This window comes from Symphalangus syndactylus, chromosome 5, assembly GCF_028878055.3.
Source record: "Symphalangus syndactylus isolate Jambi chromosome 5, NHGRI_mSymSyn1-v2.1_pri, whole genome shotgun sequence".
NCBI classification, from domain to species: domain Eukaryota; kingdom Metazoa; phylum Chordata; class Mammalia; order Primates; family Hylobatidae; genus Symphalangus; species Symphalangus syndactylus.
The window spans coordinates 9,712,700-9,737,996 of record NC_072427.2 but is presented as its reverse complement, the minus strand read 5'-3'; the positions used below and the strand labels follow the sequence as shown (position 1 = coordinate 9,737,996).

Here is a 25,297-nt window from a genome sequence, read left to right as displayed (position 1 = left end):
TAATTACAGAAATGGAGAGAGGGTGGAAGAAGTCCAGGGCTGTGCAGAGGCTGTGCTTAGTGTGGTTGCTGGGCTGCCAGGAGCGATGGCCCCTGCTCTAGGATAAAGTCAGGTGCTGCGCTGAGCAAGTGTCTTGAGAAATGCATGGAACTTTGCTCTGGCATAAACCCCAGCAAATCCTCTGACTTTCAGGGACCTCACTGCTCTATTAAGCTATGCAGACCCTGTGCCAAGGAAAACAGGTGCTAACATGACCAACGGGCACCAGGGAAGAGTAGGGAAGATGCAGATTTGAAGTATGATTGCCTGTGCCTAACTATGGTGAGATGTTGGGCAAATTGTAGCTTTGATTTCCTTATCTATGAAATGTAACTTACTAATTCAGGTTGCATGTAATTTTTTTGTGCGGAATAAATGAGAGAAGCATTTGGTACAAATATTGATCATTATTTTATAAAATGGGTGCAGCAAGAATTTTGCTCTATATATTTCATACTTAATGTGAACCTAAAGCTCCATTTCTTAAGTAATAGAAAGATAAAAACTCTAAAACAATAAACAAACAAATAGAAGAAAATGTTGAAGTGTTACATTTTCTTTTATGAGACTTTGGTTTCCATTAGCTTAGTGGGCATGGGCTGTCCTGACAGCCGTAATGGACCAAACACCCTCAGCTTCCAAACAGACCATGCAACACAGACTTCACCCAGGCAGGCCCTTGACTACCTTGGCCCTGACCAGACATTACTTTCCTGTCTGGTTAAATAATGTGACTGGTTAAACAACAATGGTGAGCGGACATTTTTAAATGGGTCCTGAGTTTATTTGGGATCCTAGCATTTTATTATTGTACATGATGTTGGCTTTTGTTTAGACATAATAACTCTAATTAAACATTTAAGCAAGATGTTCAAAGAAAACGACAACATTAAATCGTTACTAGCTTTAAGAGGTGATGCCGTTTGTCTTTTAACCTACCTATCATCTATCTGCGGCCACATGTATACACACATACGAACACACGTGCATTTACATTAGGGCTGCTCAAATGTTCAGCCGTGGTTCTGATATTCTGCCCATATTGACAATTTGGTTTTGTCTTGACCTGGAGCCTTTGGAAAGCTGAATGAATATCTGAGTGGCTACTTTCTGGCCTTAGTATGTAATCAGTGGTCAAATGATCATGTAGGCTACTATGATATCAAGCAACCACAACAGTGTCAATAATACAAACAAGATATACCTTTTGAACATGCTGCAATATCTTTTAATATTCACTTTTTGTAAGGATAAATATTCTGCATTATTTTGAACAAATGCTTTATTTTTTATTTTATATTTTGTATGTTGATCTAATACTGGTCACATATAAGATAGTAAGATATTTTTCCAGCTTTACTGAGGTATAATTAAGAAGTAAAAATTGTACATATTTAAGGTATAAACCTGATATTTTGATATACACATACATTGTGAAATGATTACCACAATCAAGCTAATTAACGTATCTCCTCACATAGTTACAATTTTTTTGTGCGTGATGAGACACAAAACACTTAAGATCAACTCTCTTAGCATATTTCAAGTATGCAATACAGTATTATTAACTATAGTTTTTAAATCTTGCAATAATTAATGATTATCAGTTATCTTTATGAGAAAAAGTGATTATTAAAAGCTTGCCCATGATTAATAAAATAGATTAATAGTTGTTATAAATATGAAGAGTGGATTATTTAGTTAGACCATTTCCAGGCCAACAACTGTAAATTCTTTTGAAATGCAACAGAAACACTAAAAGCATATCATAATTCCAAACTTCATAAAATTCTTTTGTGCTAACATTTATATTAGCCAAAGTAACCTTTAGGAACTGTATTTATCTTTAGCTATTTAAATTCATTTAGAACACGCACCCTCCAAATAAAAGTATATTTAGAGAATTTGTCACTTCTTATCAGGATACATTGAAAGCAGAATGTCAACTTTGCCCATTCAAAATTTCACAGGAAAGAAAAATCAAAATCAATGTCAAAATTATGTACAATAGCATCCATAATGAATCATGTAAATTCCAGACATAAGAACATAAAGGAAGGAAAAACATTTAGAGAAATCAAGATACTGCCCCAAATGTCTCTAATGACCTCAGGCGCAAAAGCCTGCATGGTATCGCAAGTATTCAGTGTCGTGGCCACAGGTGTGATCTGGCTGCAGAGAGTCCTGAAAATTACTGCCCCTACACCGTAAAGTCATACTTAAAATGTGACTTTAATTGTTTTTAATTACGAAATAAACATTCTAAAATAAATTTCCATAATTATTCTATAAGCCTTTAGTCTATTTTCTGTTGGTGACATCAATCTTCAGCCTTGACTTTGGCCAGCCTATATGTTAAATACATACATTTATACACACACACACACACACACACACACACACACACACACAATATTGCCATGGAATATCTGCTTTTTCCTTTTCTATCAAGTTTTATTTCTTTGTTTTAAATCAGAAAGAAATCTCAGTTTTTCTTTTTCTTTTTCTTTTTTTTTTTTTTTGAGACAGAGTCTCGCTCTGTTACCCAGGCTGGAGTGCAGTGGCTTTGCCTCCTGGGTTCGAGCGATTCTCCTGCCTCAGCCTCCCTAGTAGCTAGGATTACAGGTGCATGCCACCACACCTGGCTAAATTTTTGTACTTCTAGTAGAGACGGGGTTTCACCACGTTAACCAGGATGGTCTCAATCTCCTGACCTCGTGATCCGTCCGCCTTGACCTCCCAAATTGCTGGGATTACAGGTGTGAGCCACCACACCCGTTTCTTTCTGCATTTATTTAGGTCTTCATATAGTCTTTATCCTTTGATCTCTTAAGGTACTCCTCAGGTCTATACTCTAGACTTGATTGCTCAGGGTTATTGTTTTTTAAATTTCGTTTAATTTTACTATATTTTTAATTTGTATTGTTTATATCATTATTTGTGAGACTGGTCCTTAATTTACTTTCCTGTGCCATTTTGTCAGTTATTTAAATCAAGCCTATTCAAGATTCAAAAAAAATATTGCTTTTCTTATATAGGTCTAGAAGAGTACAAAAAGGATCATTTGCAAGAGGGCTTGTTACTGTTGCTTCTGAAAGTTGTTCACAATCCTTGCCAAGTCCATACTGCATACTCTGACTCTGCATTTTGGATCTTCAGTGCTGACAGAAGTCTCTATCTTCTCTGCCCCACCTCCTGTTGGCCACAGGCTCTCATTGCACAACCCTGTCTTTCATGGAAGCACCACCAAAGTCCAAATCTTACGCCTTTAATGTTGCTGCCTGTGCCTGGGAAACCTTTAACTTCAATGTCCAATTTAGACATTCCCTACCCTGTGCAGGTCTAATATCCCTAGTCCATCTGAGGAACTAGAGAGAGAAAATAATTAAGATGCTTTTATAATACTACCCCACTTCTAGTGAGGCATGTTCTTAATATCTTAAGTGACAACCTAGTAGAAATTGCAAGTGGTGCCAGCATTTTGTACGTCTGCCATTTATAAACCACAGAACAAAAGGGTAGAATGGAGTCTTTCTCAACATGATAACTACAAAAGAGCAAAGTCAGTGTTTATTGGTACACACTGGGTTCATTGCTATATTCCCTGGATATGGAACAAATGAGCCACTTGAGGCAATATTTATTAAGTAAAAGAATGGATATGAAATACACTGGTAAATGAATTAGTGAAGGAATGGGCATAGGTCTAAGCAGCCTATTTGTATGCGTGAGATCAGAGGTTAAGCTTATGGATGTCGTAGTGTCAACAAATGCATGCACTCCCCCACCCCAATACACAAATATATATTCACATACGGGTTTTTTTTTAGTCTGTATTAGCCAATTATGTTTCCCACTGTTATTTCTTTTGATATTTTTATGCTATGCATAACAGTATAAATTGGTTTTTCAGAATATACGAGAATATAGGCATGAAAGCATCTTTTGAATTAGATGTTATGTTTATTAAACAGAAACATATTACTCATAAATTTAAAAACTACCAAGTTAAAAATTCTCTAAATTAATTATAAAACATAAAAGAAAATAAAGAAAAATGTAGGTGAATATCTGATCTTAGGTTAGAAGTAAGTCTTTATAATAGCAGCAGAAAAAAATCATGTTTTGACAACACTTAAAATTATAAAATTTTCTCTCATATATTAATATATTTATAAATATTATATATATAACACAAATTAATGAAAAAGAATAGAGGGAGTAAAAATAAACCCACACAAATTTGCTCAACTTATTTTTGATAAAAGTCCAAAAGCAGTTCCATGGAGGGAAGAGAACCTTTACAACAAATGGTTCCAGAGAGAGTGAAAACTCATGAGCAAAAATGAAAATAAAAAACCAACAAGAAAAAAACCCTTTCCTACCTGAGTCTTACACCTTCCTCAGAAATTAACTCAAATGGGTTCACAGGCTTAAATGTAAAATATATAATCATAAAATCTCTAGGGGAAAAATACAGGAGAAAATCTTTGATATCTAAGGTTAGGCATTGGGATCTTAGAACTGACACAAAAAGCACAATCTATAAAGGAAAAAATGATAAATAGGGCTTCAAACAAAGACTTCTCTGCCAAAGATTTTATTAAGAGTCTGGAAAGACAAGCTACAAACTGGGAGTAAATATTTACCAAATATATATCTTATAGTGGACTAGTATCTAGGATATATAAGAAACTCTCAAAACTTAACAGTAAAAAAAGCAAACTGCCTAATTAGAATATGGACAAAAGATACAAAGAGACTTTTCACCAAAGAGAATAGATACATATATGACAAATGAGTGCATAAAAATGATGTTCAACATTAGCAGTTAAAGAACTATAAATTAAAGCCTGAAACCACAATGGGATATTGCTATACTGCTATCTGAATGGCTAAAATAAAATATAGTCATAAGGCACCAAACATCTGCAAGGATGCAGAAAAACAGAGTCACTCACACATTGATGGTGAGAATGTAAAATGGTACGGCCACTCTGGAAAACAGTTTGTCACTTTCTTAAAAATCTAGACATGCAACTACCACAAGACCCACCGACTGCACTCTTGGGCATTTATTCCAGAGAAACAAAGATTATTTTCACACGAAAACCTGTAGATGAATGTTTATGAAAGTTTTATTTGTAACAGCCCAAAACTGAGCAACCAATGTTTCCTTCAATTGGCAAATGTTAAATGAACTGTTGTACATCCATACCACAGAATATGACTCAACAATCAAAAGGAACAAACTACTAATGAATGTGACAATCTGAATGAATCTTCAGAGAATTATTCTGAAGGGAGAAAGCCAATCCCAGCTAGTTACACATATTGCTCCATTTATATAACATTCTTGAAATAATAAAATGATAGACATGGAAAACAGATTAGTGATTGCCAGGGATTATGGAGGGGTCTGGTGCAGGAATGTAAGTGGTTATAGCTATAAAAAGGCAACACGTGGGATCAGTGTGGTGATGGAGGTCTTTTGACTGTATCAAGGTTGATATTCTGGCTAAAATTTTCTACTGTAGTTTTGCAATATGCTACCCATGGGAGAAACTGTAATGTGTACACACACATGATCTTTATTATTTCTTACAACTGTATCTAAATCTACAATCATATCCAAATAAAGAGTTTGAGTTAGTTGACTGTCTAAAATCTAATATCATTTTATTGTATGTAAAATAAAATTCATAACAAAAATAGGACAAAAAATTAGAGAGAAATTAGAAGAATATTGTGGTTTGATTCTCGTAAAGTTATTTGAAGGTAAATGATTATATTAAAGTCAGATATGGTAAATCTTAGGACAACCACTAGAGAAAAGGCAGTAGAGGAAGAAAAATAAAGTAAAAATTACTATATTAATCCAAAAGAAGGCAGAAAAAGGGTTGAAGGGGGAGAATGGATAACATGTTAGTAAGTACAACTGAAAAGATTAGGTAGATTAAAAGAAAACCATTTCAAGTTAAGATGAAGGAAAGAATCTAAAGAGCTGTGAGACAAAAGCACCAGGTAACCTACAGAGGAAAACCTACCAGGTTAACAGCAGATTTCTCAGCAGAAACCCTACAAGCTAGAAGGAATTGGGGCCTTTTTTAAGCCTCCTTAAACAAAACGATTACCAGCCAAGAATTTGTATCCAGTGAAACTAAGCATCATATATGAAGGTAAGATACAGTCTTTCTCAGACAAACAAATGCTGAGAGAATTCGCCATTACCAAGACACCACTACAAGAACTGCTAAGAGGAGCTCTAAATCTTGAAACAAATCCTGAAACACATCAAAACAGAACCTCTTTAAAGTGTATAAATCACGTAGGGCCTATTAAAAAAAATGCAAGTTAAAAAGCAAAAACAAAAAACAAAAAAATCAAAATACACAGGCAACAAAGAGCACGATGAATGCAAAGGTACCTCGCATTTCAATACTAACATTGAAAGTAAATGGCCTAAATGCTCTTCTTAAAAGATAGAGAACTACACAATGGGTAAGAACTCACCAACCAACCATCTGCTGCCTTCAGGAAACTCACCTAACACTTAAAAGACTTAAAGACTTTACTTAAAGTAAAGGGGTAGAAAAAGGCGTTTCATGCAAATGGACAACAAAAGCCAGCAGGGGTACCTATTCTTATATCAGACAAAACAAACTTTAAAGCAATAGCTGTTAAAAGAGACAAAGAGGGACATTATATAATGGTAAAAAGTCTTGTTCAATGGAAAATATCACAATTCTAAACATAAAACAACACTGGAGCTCACAAATTTATACAATTATTAATAGACCTAATAAATGAGACAGACAGCAACACAATAATAGTGGGGGACTTTAATACTCCACCAACAACACTAGACAGGTCATCAAGACAGAAAGTCAGCAAAGAAACAATGGATTTAAACTATACCTTGGAACAAATGGACTTAACAGACAGATACAGAAGATTTCATCTGACAACTGCAGAATACACATTCTATTCAACAGCCCATGGAACTTTCTCCAAGATAGACCATATGATAGGCCATAAAACAAGAATCAATAAATTTAAGCAAATGAAATTATATCAAGCACTCTCGCAGACCACAGTGGAATAAAACTGGAAATCAACTCCAAAAGGGACCTTGAAAGCCATGCAAATACATAGAGATTAAATAACCTGCAGCTGAATAAGCATTGGATCAAAAACAAAATCAAGATGGAAATTAAAAAATTCTTCTAACTGAACGACAATAGTGACACAACCTATCAAAACCTCTGGGATACAGCAAAGGCAGTGCTAAGAGGAAAGTTCATAGCCCTAAACGCCTACATCAAAAAGACTGAAAAAGCACCAACTGACACTCTAAGTATAAAAACAACTCAAGGAATTAGAGAAATGAGAATGAACTAAACCCAAACCCAGCAGAAGAAAGGAAATAACTAAGGTCAGAGCAGAACTAAATGAAACTAAAACAAAGAAAAAACAATATAAAAGATAAATGAATCAAAAAGCTGTTTCTTTGAAAAGATAAATGAAATTAACAGACCACTGGCAAGATTAACCAAGAAAAGAAGAGAGAAAATCCAAATAACCTCACTAAGAAACAAAACAGGAGATATTACAACTGACACCACTGAAATACAAATGATCATTAAAGGCTGCTATGAACACTTTTATACACAGAAATTAGAAAACCTAGAAGAGATGGATAAATTCCTGGAAAAAGACAACCCTCCTAGCTTAAATCAGGAAGAATTAAGATACTCTGAACAGACCAATAACAAGCAGTGAAATTGAAATGGTAATTTAAAAATTACTAATAAAAAAATGTCCAGGACCAGATGGATTCACAGCAGAATTCTACCAGACATTCAAAAACGAATTGATACCAATCCTTTTGACACTATTCCACAAGATAGAGAAAGAAGGAACTCTCCCTAATTCAGTCTGTGAAGCCAGCATCAACCTAACACCAAAACCAGGAAAGGACATAAGCAAAACAGAAAACTACAGACAGATATCCTTGATGAACATCGATGCTAAAATCCTTACTAACCAAATCCAACAACATATCAAAAAGATAATCCACCATGATTAAGTGGGTTTCATACCAGGGATGCAGGCATGGTTTAACATATGCCAGTCAATAAATGTGATACACCACATAAATAGAATTAAAAACAAAAACCACATGATCATCTCAATAGATGCAGAAAAAGCATTCTACAAAATCCAGCATCCCTTTATGATTAAAACTCCTGGGCCAGGTGCAGTGGTTCATTCCTGTAATCCCAGCACTTTCGGAGGCCGAGGTAAGCGGATCACTTGAAGTCAGGAGCTCAAGACCAGCCTGCCCAGCATGGTGAAACCTGGTCTCTACTAAAAATACAAAAATTAGCCCGGTGTGGTGCCATACACCTGTAATCCCAGCTACTTGGGAGGCAGAGGTGGGAGAATTGCTTGAACCAAGGAGGCACAGGTTGTGGGGTGAGCCAAGATTGGCTACTGCACTGCAGCCTGGGTGACCGGGAGAAACTCCAACTCAAAAAACAAAACAAAACAAAACAAAAAACAAAAAAACCCCAAAACCTCCTAGCAAAATTGGCATACAAGGAATATACCTTAATGTAATAAAAGCCATCTGTGACAAACCCACAGCCAACATAATACTGAATGAGGAAAAGTTGAAAGTATTCCCTCTGAGAACTGAAACAAGACAAGGATGCCCACTCTCAGCACTCCTCTTCAACATAGTACTAGAAGTCCTAGCCAAAGCAATCAGACCAGAGAAAGAAATAAAGGGCATCCAAATTGGTAAAGAGGAAGTCAAACTGTCACTGTTTGATGAAGATATCATCATTTACCTTGAAAATCCTAAGGACTCCTCCAGAAATCTCCTAAAACTGATAAAAGAATTCAGTGACGTTTCTGGATACAAGATTAATGTACACAAATCAGTGGCTCATCTATACACCAACAGCGACCAAGTGGAGAATCGAATCAAGAACTCAACCCCTTTTACAATAGCTGTAAAAAATAAAATAAAATAAAATACTTAGGAATATATGTAACCAAGGAGTTGAAAGACTTCTACAAGAAAAACCACAAAACACTGCTGAAAGAAATCATAGACGACACGAACAAATGGAAACACATCCCATGCTCATGATTGGGTAGAATCAATATTGTGAAAATGAGCATACTACCAAAAGCAATCTACAAATTCACTGCAATCCCCATCAAAATACCACCATCATTCTTCACAGAATTAGAAAAAACAATTCTAAAATTCATATGGAACCAAAAAAGAGCCCACATAGCCAAAGCAAGGCTAAGCAAAAAGAACAAATCTGGAGGCATCATATTACCTGATTTCAAACTAAACGACAAGGCCACGGCCACCAAAATGCATGGTTCTAGTACAAAAATAGGCACATAGACCAATGGAACAGAATGGAGAACCCAGAAATAAACCCAAATACTTCCAGCCAACTGATCTTCGACAAAGAAAACAAAAACATAAAGTGGAGAAAAGACACCCTTTTTCAACAAATGGTGCTGGGATAATTGGCTAGACACATGTAGGAGAATGAAACTGGATCTGCATCACTCACCTTATACAAAAATCAACTCAAGATAGATGAAGGACTTAAATCTAAGACCTGAAAGTATAAAAATTCTAAAAGATAACATTGGAAAAACACTTCTAAACATCAGCTTAGGCAAAGATTTCATGACCAAGAACCCAAAAGCAAATGCAATAAAAACAAAGGTAAGTAGCTGGGACCAAATTAAACTAAAGAGCTTTTGCACAGCAAAAGGAACAGTCAGCAGAGTAAACAGACAACACACAGAGTGGGAGAAAATCTTCACAATCTACACATCTGACAAAGGAGTAATATCCAGAATCTACAATGAACTCAAACAAATCAGTAAGAGAAAAACAATCCCATTGAAAAGTGGGCAAAGGACATGAATAGACAATTCTCAAAAGAAGATACACAAATGGCCAAGAAACATATGAAAAAATGCTCAACATTACTAATGATCAGGGAAATGGAAATCAAAACCACAACGTGATACCACCTCACTGCTGCAAGAATGGCCATAATCAAAAAATCCAAAAACAGTAGATGCTGGCGTGGATGCAGTGAACAGGGAACACTTCTACACTGCTGGTGGGAATGTAAACTAATACAGCTGCTACGGAAAACAGTGTGGACATCCCTTAAAGAACTAAAAGTAGAACTACCATTTGATCCAACAATTCCACTCCTGGGTATCTCTCCAGAGGGAAAGTCATTATTCAAAAAAGATATTTGCACATGCATGTTTATAGCAGCACACTTTACAACTGCAAAATCGTGGAACCAACTCAAATGCCTATCAATCAATAAGTGGATAAAGAAACTGTGATATATATATATATACCACATATATATACCACACATATATATACCACATATATATATATATACCACATATATATAAATACCACATACATATACCACACACATATATATATATATATATATATACACCACATTATATATATATACCACATATATATGATGGAATACTACGCAGCCATAAAAAGGAATGAATTAACAGCATTTGCAGGGAGTGGGATGAGATTGGAGGCTATTATTCTAAGTGAAGTAACTCAGGAATGGAAAACCAAACATCTTATGTTCTCACTGATATGTGGGAGCTAAGCTGTGAGAATGCAAAGGCATAAGAATGATGCAATGGACTTTGAGGACTTGTGGGGAAGAGTGAGACGGGGGTGAGGGGTGGACTACAAATATGGTGCAGTGTATACTGCTCAGGTGATGGGTGCACCAAAATCTCACAAATCACCACCAAAGAACTTACTCAGGTAACCAAATACCACCTGTACCCCAACAACTTATGGAAAATTAAAAAAATAAAAATATAAATAAATTTCTGAAGGTCCTGCATACCTCAGTTGTTGTGAAAATTAAATAAAAATATATATGACAATCCTTAGAAAAGTCTTGTGGTGTATTGTATGAATTATATAACTGATGTTAATTGAAATTAAATAATCTCCTAGAAAATTTTTGTTTGATTAAAATAAAATGATTTGATTTAAAAATAAATAAATAAATAGACATAGTTGAAAAATAAAAGACTGGGAAAATAAAGCAAATACTCATGAAGAGAAAGCTGGAGTAGGTATGCTAATACCAGACAAAGTATACAGCACTCCTATTCACCACAGTATTGGTAGCTCTGGCCAGGGAAATCAGGCAAGAGAAAGAAATAAAGGGTATTCAAATAGGGAGAGAGGAATTCGAATTGTCTCTGTTTGCAGATGACATGATTCTATATCTAGAAAAACCCCATTGTCTCAGCCCCAAAACTCCTTAAGCTGATAAGCAACTTCAGCAAAAGTCTCAGGATACAAAATCAATGTGCAAAAATCACAAGCATTCCTATACACCAACAATACAGAGGCAGAGAGCCAAATTGTTAATGAACTCCCATTCACAATTGCTACAAAGAATAAAACACCTAGGAATACAGCTAACAGGGGAAGTGAAGAACGTCTTCAAGGAGAACTACAAACCACTGCTCAGGGAAATAAGAGAAGACACAAACAAATGGAAGAACATTCCATCTTCATGGATAGGAAAAATCAGTATCATGAAAATGGCCACACTGTATAGCCAAGACAATCCTAAGCAAAAAGAACTAAGCTGGAGGCATTATACTACCTGATTTCAAACTATTCTACAAGGCTACAGTAACCAAAACAGCATGGTACTGGTACCAAAACAGACATATAGACCAAAGGAACAGAACGGAGACCTCAGAAATAACACCACACATCTACAATCATCTGATCTTTGACAAACCTGACAAAAACAAGCCAAGGGGGGAAGGATTCTCTATTTAATAAATGGTGCTGGCTGGGAAAACTGGCTAGCCATAGGCGGAAAACTGGCTAGCCATAGACAGAAAACTGAAACTGGACCCTTCCTTACACCTTATACAAAACAAAAATTAACTCAAGATGGATTAAAGACTCAAATACTAGACCTAACACCATAAAAACGCTAGAAAAAAACCTAGGCAATACCATTCAGGACATAGGCATGGGCAAAGACTTCATGACAAAAACACCAAAACCAATTGCAACAATGCCAAAATTGACAAACAGCATCTAATTAAACTAAAGAGCTTCTGCACAGCAAAAGAAACTAGCATCAGAGTGAACAGGCCACCTTCAGAATGGGAGAAAATTTTTGCAATCTACCCATCTGACAAAGTCTAATATGCAGAATCTACAAAGAACTTAAATAAATTTACAAGAAAAAAAACAAACAACCCCATCAAAAAGTGGGCAAAGGACATGAAAAGATACTTCTCAAAAGAAGACATTTATGTAGCCAAAAAAACATGAAAAAAAAGCTCATCATCACTGATTATTAGAGAAATGCAAAACAAAACCACAATAAGATACCATCTCACACCAGTCAGATCACGATTATTAAAAAGTCAAGAAACAACAGATGGTGGTGAGACTGTGGAAAAATTGATTTTACACTGTTGTCGGGAGTGTAAATTAGTTCAACCATTGTGGAAGACAGTGTGGTAATTCCTCAAGGATCTAGAACCAGAAATACCATTTGACTCAGCCATCCCATTACTGGGTATATACCCAAAGGAATAGAAATCATTCCACTATAAAGACACATGCACACATAGGTCTATTGATGTGCTATTTACAATAGCAAAGACATGGAACAAACCCCAATGCCCATAAATGATAGATTGGATAAAGAAAATGTGTTACATATACACCATGGAATACCATGGAGCCATTAAAAAAAATGAGATCATGTTCTTTGCAGGGACATGGATGAAGCTGGAAGCCATCATCCTCAGCATACCAACACAGGAACAGAAAACCAACACCACATGTTCTCACTCATAAGTGGGAGTTAAACAATGAGAACACTTGGACGCAGGGAAGGGAACAGCACACACCAGGGCCTGTTTTGGGGTATGGGCAAGGTGGGGGAGAGCATTAGGACAAATACCTAATGCATGCGGGGCTCAAATCTAGATGATGGATTGATAGGTGCAGCAAATCACCATGGCACATGAATACCTATGTAACAAACCTGCACATCTGCACATATATCCCAGAACTTAAAATAAAATAAAATACTTCCAGAAATAAAAGAGGAATTTATATAATCAGAAGGGCATTAACTCATCAAGAAAACATAACATACCTAAAAAAAGACGTTCAAAATACATAACACAAAAATTTATAGAAATGACAGGAGAAATATATTCTGGACCATAAAACAAACTTTGTGTAATTTTAATTATTTTAAATTTGTTTAAGTATTTTTCCTGACTACAAATGAGAAATCAGTAATAGGAAGATGTCATGTAATACCAGTGCTTTGGGAACCCAAGGTAGGAGGATAACTTGAGGCTGGGAGTTTGAGACCAGCCTGGGCAACACAGTAAGAGCCCATCCTATAAAATATTTTCTAAAAAAGTTTACTAGGTATGATGGCACAGACTTGTAGTCCCAGCTACATAGGAGGCTGAGGCAAGAGGATAACCTGAGCCCAGGAGTTCAAGGTTAGAGTGAGCTATGATCAAGGTTACAGTGAGCACTGTACTCCACCTGGGCAACAGAACAAGACACTTTCTCAAAAACAAAAACAAACAAAAAACAAAACAAAAAAAAGACAGTTGTGTGAAAAAATATCCAAATAATTAAATGATATGCTTAGAAATAGCCAATGGCTGAAAAAGGAAGTAACAAGGAAAAATAGATAACATTTTGGATGAAAAGGAAGAAAACAATCTAATTTAAACAGGACAAAAAAATCTGAGAAGACATCTTACCAAAGAAGATATATAGAGGGCAAATAAACATAAGATACTCAACGTCATATGTCATTAAGGAATTACAAATTTTAAGGAGAGAGAGAGATACTGCTACATACCCATGAGAATGGTAAAACTCCAAATAATGACAATACCAAATGCTGGCGAGAACGTGGAGAATGTGGGGCAACAAGAACTCTCACTCATTGTGAGTGGGAATGCAAAATGGTACAGTCATTTTGGAAAATAGTTTGGAAATGTATTAGTTCACTCTTTCATTGTTATAAATACCTGAGACTGGGTAATTTATAAAGAAAAGAGGTTTAATTGGCTCATGGTTCCGCAGGTTCTATAGGAAGCAAGATGCTGTCATCTGCTTGGCTTCTGGGAGGCCTCAGGATACCTACAATCATGGCAGAAGGTGAGGGGGAATCAGCACTTCACACTGTTGAAGCAGGAGGAAGAGAGAGATGGGGAGGTGCCAAAATTTATAAACAACCAGATCTCAGAATTCTCTCACTGTCGTGACAACGGTACCAAGGGGAAAATCTGCCCCCATGAGCCACCTCCCATCAGGCCCCACCTCCAACGCTGGGGATTATATTTCAACATGAGGATTGGTAGAGACACAGATCCAAACCATATCAGGCAGTATGTTACAAAACTAAACACACTCCTGTCATATGATCCAGTAATCATGCTCCTTGGTAAGTTAAAAACATGTTTGGCATGGCATGATGGCTCACACCTGTAATCCTAGCACTTTGGGAGGCCGAGGCAGGCAGATCATGAGGTCAGGAGTTTGAGACCAGCCTGACCAACATGGTGAAACCCCATCTCTACTAAAAATACAAAAATTAGCTGGGTGTGGTGGCATGCGCCTGTAATCCCAGCTACTCAAGAGGCTGAGGCAGGAGAATGGCTTGAACCTGGGAGGCAAGGTTGCAGTGAGCCGAGATCGCACCATTGCACTCCAGCCTGGGCAACGGAGCGAGATTCCATCTCAAAAAAAAACAAACAAACAAAAAATACATATGTTCATGCAAAAACCTGCACACAAATGTTTATTCATTATGCTTTATTTCTTCATTTGCTTTATTCATTATCATCAAAACTTAGAAGCCACCAAGATATCTTTGATAGGTGACTGGATAAACAAACTGTGATGATCCACACAGTAGAATATCATTCAGTGATTACAAAGCAATGAAAGCCAGGCATAGTGGTAAATGCTTATAATCCCAGCTACTCAGGAAGCTGAGGTGGGAGGATCACTTGAGTTCACTAGTTTGAGTCCAGCCTGGGCAACATAACAACATATACTCTGTCTTAAAAAATAATAATAATAAAACAAAAAAAAAACCAATGAGCTATCATAAAGGAATTTTAAAATCTTAAATGCATTGCATATTGCTAAGGTAAATGAGCTAATCTGAAAAGGCCACATGCCATATGATTCCAAATACATGACATTCTGGAAAGGCAAAACTATGATACGGTAAAATGATCAGTGGTTGCCAAAAGCTCAAGGGGAGGGTGGAAAAGAAGGCTAAATAGGTGGAGCACATAAAATTTCTAGGACAGTGAATCTATTTTATGTGATACTGTAATGGTGGATACATGTCATTATACATTTGTCAAAACCCACAGAAGGCAGAGCACAAAGAGTGAGCTGTAAACTATGGACTTTAGTTAATAATAACATATTATTATTGCCTCATAAATTGTAACAAATGTTCCTCACTAACACAATAATTCAAAAATAGGGAAAAATGAGGAGAAGGGGTGAGGGAGTATATGAAGACTTTTACAGTCAATTTTTCTGTAGATTCAAAATTGCTACAAAAATACTCATTAAAGAATTGTGGTATGCAATCAAACAATATCTACAGGTGAATTTCTAGAACTAAAGGCTTTTGTTGGAAAAAATATTTTAGATCAACAATCTGAGCTTTTACCTTAAGAAACTTGAAAAATTGAGAAAAATATACTATTATTAGCATAATGAATCTAGTAACATAGAAGTATAATGCATCATGACCAAGTGGGGTTTATGCCAGAAATGTATAGTTTATTCAGCATTCAAAAATCAATGTAAATGAACCATATCAATAGACTAAAAGAACACTACATTATTATTTTAATAGATGCAAAAAAGCCTTGAAAAATGCAGCATTCTTTGACAATAAAAACCTCCAGTACCCTAATAGTCAATAGAAACTTCCTCAACATGATAAAGGACATCCATAAAAACTCATACAGCTAGCCTCATACTTAATGGTGAATGAATGCTTTCCCCTAAGATGGAAAAGACAGCTGGATGCACACTCTCATCACTCCAATTCAACATTACTACTAGAAGTCCTAAACACTGCACTAAGACAAGAAAGAAGAAAACAATAAAAGCAAACGGATTGAAAAGAGAAGAAATAAAACTGTTTTTACTCATAGACTGACATGAAACCCCTAAGGTACCTATAAATGAGCTACTGAAACTACACAATAATTTTAGATAGGTCTCAAGATAAAAGGTCAATATACAAAAATCAACTGCATTTCTACAAACTAATAGGAAACAAGTAGAAATCAAAACTTACAGACTAGGACCGTTATAACAGAATTTTAAAAATCACTAAATTCTTAGGAACAAATTTAATAAAATATACACAGAATTTGTAGGCTGAAAAGTGTAAACCACTGAAGAGAAAAATCAAAAAAGACCAAAATGCAAAGATATACTATCTACATCAACCAGAATTCTCAATTTTGTTAAGATGTCAACTCTCCCAAACTGATTTATATATGGATTCAAAGGCCTCCAAATCAATATTTCAGCAAGCTTCTTTTTAAATAAATTGACGAATTGACTTTAAAAATTTAAATGAGAAGAACAAAGGGCCAATAGTATCAAAACATTTTTGAAAAAGAAAAATTCAGGGAACTGACACACTGCCTGATTCCAAGACTTACTATAAAGCTACAATAATCAAGACAATGTAAGTATTGATGAAAGGATTAATAAAACTATCAATGAAAACAAAGAGTCCAAAATAACCTACACCTACTCTTTTCAACAAAAGGGCCAATATAATATAATGAAGATAGGATAGTCATTTTAAGAAAGGTGCTAGAAATTGGATATCATGTGTAAATATATGAACATTGACTGATACCCCACACCATACACAAAAATCAGCTCAAAATAAATTCATCCCTAAATGTAAAACCTCAAATTATAAAATTTATCCTAGAGAATATGGAAGAAAATCTTTGTAATTCACTAGGCAAAGATTCTTAAATACAACACCAAATGTATGAATAATGAAAGAACAAAATTGACAAATTATAGTTTAAGTTCAGACCTTTTGCTCTTCAAAGTACACTGCTATGAAAATGGAAAGGCAAATCACAGGCTGGGGAAAACATATTTGCAAATACATATCTGCTCAAAGACATATTCTGTGTGTATTTAAAAAGCTCTTAAAACTCAATAAATGGAAAACAAAATCCCTAATGAAAATTGGACAAGAGATTTGAACAGAAACTTTACTGATGTTTTGTCTATACCAAAGAAGAGACAGGGATAGCACGTATGCACATGAAAAGTTGCTCAAGATTATTGTAGTAATCAAAAAACAGATTACATCCATGCTAAACTACCGTTACACACATATTGGAATGATTAAAATTAAAACAACAACAAAAACTCTGACAATAAATACTAAGTGTTGAGGCAGTTCCTTAAAAAGTTAAACACGCCGGGCATGGTGGCTCATGTCTGTAATCCGAGGACTTTGGGAGGCCAAAGCGGGCAGATCACGAGATCAGGAGTTCAAGAACAGCCTGACCAACATAGTGAAACCCCGTCTCTACTAAAAATACAAAAATTAGCGGGCATGGTGGCATGCGCATGGTGGCATGCACCTGTAATCCCAGCTATTCGGCAGGAGAATCGCTTGAACCCAGGAGGCTGAGGTTGCAGTGAGCCGAGATCGTGCCACTGTACTCCAGCCTGGGGACAGAAGGAGACTCTATCTCAAAAAAAAAAAAAAAAAAAAAAAAAAGTTAAACACATGATTAGCAATTCCACTCCTGGGAGAATCAATGCACATGTCCATATAGCTAAATATATTTGAATGGTCTGGTAGATTTTATACTTACCAAATCTGAAAACAGACCAGATATCCATTAATCAGTGAATGAAAAATTAATGGTACGTACATATCAGCAATAGTATACTATTAGGCAATAAAGACGAAGCAATGACCAATACATACAACAGTGATCACTCTCAAAAGCACTGTAGCAAGTGAAAATCAGACCAAAAAGGCGAAGTGGCAGCTGCAAAAATTCAACATTCATATCTCTTTCAGGAGCTTCTGCTTTGGGGATCATAATCCACTGGCAGCCTCTGTGGGGCCCCTTTGGATCAGTCCTCACATTCATGCATGTTACTTGAGAAAAAACTTAAATTTGCTTTGGAATAAATTAAACTACTGCAGATTTAACATTCTGCATTTAGAAATGGAAAAAAATATTCTGTAAGGAAAGTAACTGTGACTATTTCTCTCTACTGAGAATAATTTGAACTTTTAGCCTCTTACTGAAGTTAATCGCACTTGATCTCTTGAGAAAAAATGTTTTTAACATGAAACAATACTCTACTGAGATTTATCAAACTCTATTTTAATTGTAATTGATTTATACCAAAAGATAAAATGAGTTAATTAGGGCATGCTATTAGAAATACTAGCAAGGGAAGAAAGCAGGGAGGTCGGAGAACTGGAGAGATGGGGACCCTGGGGAGGTGGCGGCTCGGAGTCTAGGCGACGGGGCGAGACGGGGCCGGTAGGTGGTGGGAGGGGGCCAGGCCGGAGCCAGAGACAGGGCCAAGCCCGGAGGCCCCCAACCTGGCGTGCCCCTCTGAGGGGAGGAGGAGGAGTAGGGCCCGGGCTGAGGCGGAGGAGGAGGAGGAGGAGGAGGAGGAGGAGGAAAAGGAGGAGGAAGAGGAAAAGGAGGAGGAGGAGGAGGAGGAGGAAAAGGAGGAGGAGGATCTCCAGATACACTCGGGAAGGCGGTGCCACAGAGCTTGGAGCTGAAAGGAATAACGAAACATGCTCTTAACCATCATCCCCCTCCAGAGAAGCTGGAGGAAATTTCCCCCACCAGTGACAGTCATGAGAAAGACACAAGTTCCCAAAGCAAGTCTGACATCACAAGAGAATCACCTTTTACATCAGCCGACGCTGGGAATTCACTGTCTGCTTTTCCAAGTGATACAGGCGCAGGGATATCTACTGAAGGCAGCCCGGACTTCTCCTGGGAATATGGTGAACTTGATCAAAATGCCACTGAAAAAGCCTAGGCAATGTTCACAGCCATTGATGAACTCTTGTATGAGCAGAAGTTGAGTGTGCATACCAAGAGTCTACAAGAACAGCGCCAACAGTGGACAGCTAGCTTTCCTCACATCAGGATTCTAGGTAGGCAGATAATCACTCCAAGTGAAGGTTATAGATTGTATCCTAGATCCCCTTCTGCTGTTTCAGCTTCATATGAAACAACCTTGTCTCAAGAAAGAGATTCTACTATATTTGGTATAAGGGGAAAGAAGTTACATTTTTCATCTTCGTATGCTCATAAAGCATCTGCTATTGCCAAATCCTCCAGCTTTTGTTCTATGGAAAGAGACGAGGAAGACTCTATAATCATCTCCGAAGGAATAATTGAGGAATACCTAGCATTCGATCACACAGATACGGAAGAGGGATTTCATGGGAAGAAATCAGAAGCAGCTACAGAGAAATAGAAATTAGGATATCCTCCCATTGCTCCGTTTTACTGCATGAAAGAAGATGTCCTTGTTTATGTGTTTGACAATGTATGGAGCAAGGTTGTGAGCTTTATGGAGCAGTTGACACGTAGTCACTGGGAAGGATTTGCCTCTGATGATGAGAGTAATGTTGCAGTTACCAGACCCGATTCAGAAAGTTCCTGTGTGCTGAGTGAGCCACATCCTTTGGTGTTACCACAAGTGCCACAGTCTAAGGTGCTGTTACCTCAAATCCGATGAGTCTCTGTCAAGCAAGTCGTCATCAGCCAAATGTGAATGGTCTCTTGGTTCATGCGATGCCTCTACAGCCAAGAAATCTCTCGCTAATGGACAAGCTCCTAGATCTTGATGACAAGCTACTTATGAGGCCTGGGTCCAGTACCATCCTTTCAACTCGAAATTGGCCAAATTGAGCTGTGGAGTTTTTAGTACATCATCTCTGTCGTACACAGTGCAGTCCACCAAGAGATGCAATCCATCGCCACGAATCCTTCATCCCATCAGCATGAGCCATTCACGTGCTGGAATACCAAGACTTGTGGAAGAAATCCTCAGAGGAGCCCGAGTCCCAGCGGCAGCCAACTCACTCTCCTCCCTCTCACCAGTGCCCCTGAGTCGAAATAATCTGCTACCACCTATCGGCACAGCTGGAGTGGAACATGTGAGCACTGTGGGGCCACAAAGACAGACGAAGCCCTGTGGCGACTCCAGTCAAGCTCCAAGTGCGGTGGTGGATGAACTTAACTATCAGCAGCCAAAAGAAAGACTCCTTTTGCCCGACTTTTTCTCCAGGCCCAACACAACTCAATCATTTTTGGTAGAGTAACATACTTCCTAGAATGGTCTTGATGGTTGGGGAAAGAAAAGGTGGGGGGAATACTAGTTTGGCAGACTTAAGACTTTATCTAGAGGCTTAACTCAGAATAAAAGTTGAGTTTCTAACAATAAAAAGAAATACAAGCAAGCGAATACAGTTGATACAACTAGCAATGAGCGGGGGTGAAATGAAAGATTATCTTAAAATTTGGAACAAAACAAATTTTAAATTGTATATTTTTGTTTTAAAAACTACTTAGAAAAAACTATCTAGGCCTATATGGATTAAAATTTTATTCTTTTACAAAATACTTTTCATATCCAGAGCATATCATTTTCTATTAAAAAATACACCAAGTACCATCTGTACTTTGGTCAACGACAACCATGTATTCATTTGACACAGGGAATTCCGTCTTGGTTTGAGCCGTGTCTCTGCACATAGGGGAAGCTGCTTATTTACAATTGCTACTCAACTGCTACAGCAGCAGGAAGGGTGCCTCGGTGTCTTGTTATCCTTATTTCTCTGGGTTTTCACTCTTCCTTGTTTCCCAAGGTACCCATTTTTATTTCTAGGGAATCGGGCATTGCCAGGAAGGGCAAAGCCTAGGTCCCGTGGTTTCAGGACTGAAGTAAGAAAGGACTTCATGGAGGCAGAGTCATTTCAGTATAGCAATCTGGACAACACCATTTCTTGCTTTTCCCTCACAGGCGTAATAAACACCCTGAGATAAATGAAAAATAATTAGAAATAGCAGCAAAGAGATGATGGTGAAGAACTATTTAAGAAATAATGAACAAGATTTAATAAGAGACACTGATATCAGATTGAACATGTATCCATATCTAGATATATTGAGTGAAACCTAATGGCTTCAAAGACATCCATGTTCCTTCAAAGGACATGATCTTGTTCTTTTTAATGGTTGCATAGTATTCCGTGATGTATATTTTCTTTATCTAGTCTACCACTGATGGGCATTTAGATTGATTCCATGTCTTTGCTATTGAACATACACCTGCCATGTGTCTTTAATGTAGAACAATTTATATTCCTTTGGGTATATATCCAGTAATGGGATTGCTGGGTTGAAAGTTACTTCTGTTTTTAGCTCTTTGAAGAGTTTCCACACTGCAAAAAGCAGTTTTATTTATCTCAAGAAAACATAGTCATTGAATATTCTTAATAGATTACATGATTTTGTACTTGTCAATTTTTGTTTTCTTTAGAAGGAGCATGCATCCCCATGTGGATAAATGCCATCTGAGCCATAGCTTTAGCATTTTGTATCCTTGAACCTCCTTCTTAACCTAAAAATATATAACCTGAAAAGGCCTAGCAAATGAAAATCCTTTAATTCTTGACATAGATGAAGCTCAGCACAATTGTTTGTGGGGGACATAAGGTATAAAAAAATCATTAATTCAAACTTAGAGTCTTGAGTGGGAGATGCTTCCACGATTACTTACTAAAATGCTTTCTGTATTTAAGGATACTTTTTAAAAAAAGAAAAATAGGAAAACTGCAAATACTGATATTGCAATAAAGGGAAGAAAATTATAGCTACTGCTTGGTAAAAGGAAGCTTGTTTATACAGGATTTCAAAAACTTTAGATCTATTATCTACATATAAAGAAGAGTTGGCTGGGCATGGTGCCTCATGCCTGTAATCCCAGCACTTTGGGAGGCCGAGGCAGGCAGATCACGAGGTCAGGAGATCGAGACCATTCTGGCTAACACAGTGAAACCCCGTCTCTACTAAAAAATACAAACAATTAGCCGGGTGTGGTGGCGGGCACCTGTAGTCCCAGCTACTCAGGAGGCTGAGGCAGGAGAATGGCGTGAACTGGGGAGGCAGAGCTTGCCACTGCTTTCCAGCCTGGGTGACAGAGCGAGACTCCATCTCAAAAAATAAATAAATAAAAAATAAAAAAAATTAAAGAAGAGTTAAGCCTATCAATTCAGTGATCTCCAATATGAAATGTAAACCTTTTAAGTTTTCATCATAAGAAGAAATTTCATTATTAGCTTGCATATTCCTGTACTTAAGGAATAACAAGAGATTTCCAGCAAACCATTTCTTATTTGTTAAAAATCACTGGCTCTCTTATGTTTTGTGGGTCTTATTAAAATTTTCTATTTTGCTGCTAATTATGTTTTCACCTTGCTTGGGACTAACATATGTAAACCTGACCCTTGTATTTAGAAACACACAAAGCATGGAAATGGGGATGGCAATGTAGTGTTTCTGATTAACAAAGGCACAACCTGACCTTACAACTTAGCACTCATCCAGTCCTATGGTAAATAAAACCATATTACACAGTGTGCCTCAATCTGCAGGAATCTTAGGTCATGACCATTCTAGAAGGCTTTGGATCACCTGTTGTGCCTTCAACAGTGTTTTCTTTCCCCCTGAACATCCCAAGTGAAGTCATCATTGGTGATTATATTTATGGTTCTCCTGAGATTCATGAAACAATTTGAAAATGTCAACATCTGAGTTTTATGAGATTAGACTGTGCATGATCCTCTATTTTTCTTATTCATCTTGACTAAGATTTGCTACAAAAAGATGAAATTTAGCATCCTTGCCAAATTTTGTGGGCTCAGTTTTCTGAGCCCACAAAATTTACATCATCAGTTTATCCTGCGTGGACTTAGGTAGTAACACTGCTTCAACTTCTGCTTTTCTAAAAAAAACCAGAGTCGAATGAAAGAGAAGAGGGGAAACTCATAGTTGATCATCCCTAATATTTTCAAATGTGTTCACATTACTTTAATTTTAGCCGAAAAGGTAGCACTCTCCCTATTTGATAGATGATAAAATACAAGTCCCTAAAGTCAAACATCCTCAACATCAGCCATAAAAAGATAAGAGTTGAGATTTGATCTAGTTCTGCATTTCCAAACCCTGGTGATACCATTGCCCCATTCTGAAAAGAAGAGATAAAGGAAAACAGATTTTTATGTTCTTAATTTTTTTATTTTAAAGAATAAAATACATACTGTCAGGCTCCACTTTATACAATTCACCCTTCTCTCTCCTGCTGATGAAAGAATCCACTGCTTCAGGGAGAGAAGTGTCATCGGTCCAGGTGCTAGAATGTCATTATGCTGCCACACTCTCAGGAAGGGCACTTCTGTCCTAATGCGACGTTAGGACAAGGCACTGAGGTTTGATCCCAGAACTGCAGAGAACTCCAGAAGTTTCACTTGTTGAAAATACTTTTCATAATAGCATTGAGCAATTCGTAGTAATCATATAACACGCCTGATGTGGTTGCAAATTTGTTGACCGATTATCAGAAAGAGCACTATGTTTTTTATTTGGCTCTTGATTCCTAAGTTCTTTTACACTTGGAAAAATACAGGGCTGGAATCTCATATAGCTTCCTGCATTTCTGACATTATATCAGACCCACATATTTGTGCAGCCCAGGTGTGCTAGGAAGTGGTAGACAACTACACTGGTCTTGGAAATGACTAACATATTAATTATAGATGAATTAATCTAATATACAGTCAAAATGATGTGTATCAGACACTTGACTGGTTATTTAAACACATTTTTCTCTTTAAAATACAAAACATACATATTTCCCACAGGACATAGAAAATGTTTTCTGTGGTATAGATTTTAAATTCTTATAAAGCATTTACAACAATGTTTGACACATACTTAAAACAATAACAGCTATTATTTATCGAGTGCTTAATATGTTCCACGTACTTCGTGTATATTATCTCACTCCACGAGGTGCGTATCACCATACCCATTTTACTGATGACACAATTTTTTTGTGGTTAAGTAAGTGGCAGAGCTGGGAGTTTTCATTTATTCAACAAATATTTTTGAATGCCTAGCACTAGGCATATGAGTATCTGAACAATATGATGTGTTACATTCTCGTGTAAAGTATTGCATCTATGAATTATATGCATTTTATGATGTGTCAAAATATTTTATCCTGATACATGCACTGGGAGCAAGAAAATGTTGGTTCAGATTCAAGTACTTTATTCAAACAAACTGGGTGGCTCATTTTATTCCCAAATCACTGGATTTTAGTTTACAGGACTCCTCTGCCTCCATTCTCTCCCTATGCTCCTTACCAGAAGTGACCTGTCTCTGGGACACCCACCAACTTCCTGTCATTACTTTAGGATTGGCCCTTGGCCTCCCTCCTTCATTATTCCAAATCCAAGCCATTTGCCAACATTTTGGTCTTAGAGCTTCAACTTCCTCAGCACAGTAACTTGCAACAGCACTCCATTTCATATGGGCCTGGTTATATACAATTTTGCTAAGCTTCCAAGAGTTTTTCCAACTTCCAAATCTTAAATCCAGAGCTTTGTCTTCTGGTGACATCTTTATGTGTTACTTTTCCTATTGTCTTCTGTCAACTGAGACAACTCTTATCACCTCTGTCAAGCAGCTAGCATTAAATGAATAAACATTTCCTATTTGCCAGGGACTGCTCTAAGCTCTTTAAAACGATCTCACTGCATCTTCACAACAACTTAATCTTGTCCAGCTCAGAGCTGGAGAGAGTTGGGATTTGAACCAAGATTTCTATAACTCCAAATATAAATTTCTTATTCATGTTTTAGTGCTGCTTAATTCTTAGGCCTACTTCTTACTTTATTTGCCTTCCTGCCCACCATCAGATGCTTCAATTGTGTTCTTGCTGACACCCCAGAGTTGCTTCCTTCTTTGACTTTCCAGTGACTAC

At 37.0% G+C, this 25,297-nt stretch overlaps 1 long non-coding RNA gene and 1 pseudogene across 1 annotated transcript in view; one reads left to right on the top strand and one right to left on the bottom strand.

The window, feature by feature from the left end:
* LOC129482027 (uncharacterized) overlaps window positions 1-25,297 on the bottom strand; it is a 200,300-nt gene that overhangs the window by 57,904 nt on the left and 117,099 nt on the right. The window lies entirely within an intron of this gene.
* Window positions 2,059-20,570, top strand: LOC129481519 (primary cilium assembly protein FAM149B1-like; annotated as a pseudogene).